The 676-nt window shown below is 62.6% G+C and overlaps 1 protein-coding gene across 1 annotated transcript in view; it reads right to left on the reverse strand.

Annotated features, from left to right (window-relative positions):
* GCK (glucokinase (hexokinase 4)) overlaps window positions 1-676 on the reverse strand; it is a 251262-nt gene that overhangs the window by 94609 nt on the left and 155977 nt on the right. The window lies entirely within an intron of this gene.

Raw genomic sequence — 676 nt, forward strand, 5'->3', positions numbered from 1 at the left:
TGGGCACTTCCTCCAACACCCTATATGCACCCCCTCAGCACCCCAAACATACCCCCAAGCACCCCATAGGTGTCCTGGGAACCCCGCAGGCACCCTGTATCCACCCAAGTACCCCACATGCCCCCCCATATCAACACCAAGCACCTGACAAGCACCCACAGGTACCCCCCATAGGCACTTCCCCAAGCACCCCATAGGCACCCCGAGCACCCCCTTGGCACCCCATATGTACCCTGGACCCCCCATATGCACCCTAAGCACCCTATATGCACCCTACATGCACCCCCATAGGCACCCTGGGCACCCCCATAGGCACCCCGAGCAGCCCATAGGTGCCCCATGTGCACCCTCAAGCACCCTATATGCACCCTGGTCACCCCTCAGCACCCTATATACACCCCCTGGGCCCCCCATATGTACCCAAGACCCCCCCATATGCCCCTGGAAGACCCCAAAGGCATGCCCCAAGCACCCTATAGGCACCCTGGGCACCCCATAGGCGCCCCATATCCACCCAAGCGCCCTATAGGCACCCCACAGGCACTTGCCCGAGCAGTGTATAGGCACCCTGGGCACCCCCTAAGCGCCCCATAGGCACACCATACGTACCCCAGACCCCCCCATAGGCACTCTGGGCACCCCCCAAGCACCCCCCAGGCACCCAATACGTACCCCA

This window comes from Haliaeetus leucocephalus, unplaced genomic scaffold, assembly GCF_000737465.1.
Source record: "Haliaeetus leucocephalus isolate CR32 unplaced genomic scaffold, Haliaeetus_leucocephalus-4.0 Scaffold162, whole genome shotgun sequence".
Classification (NCBI taxonomy): domain Eukaryota; kingdom Metazoa; phylum Chordata; class Aves; order Accipitriformes; family Accipitridae; genus Haliaeetus; species Haliaeetus leucocephalus.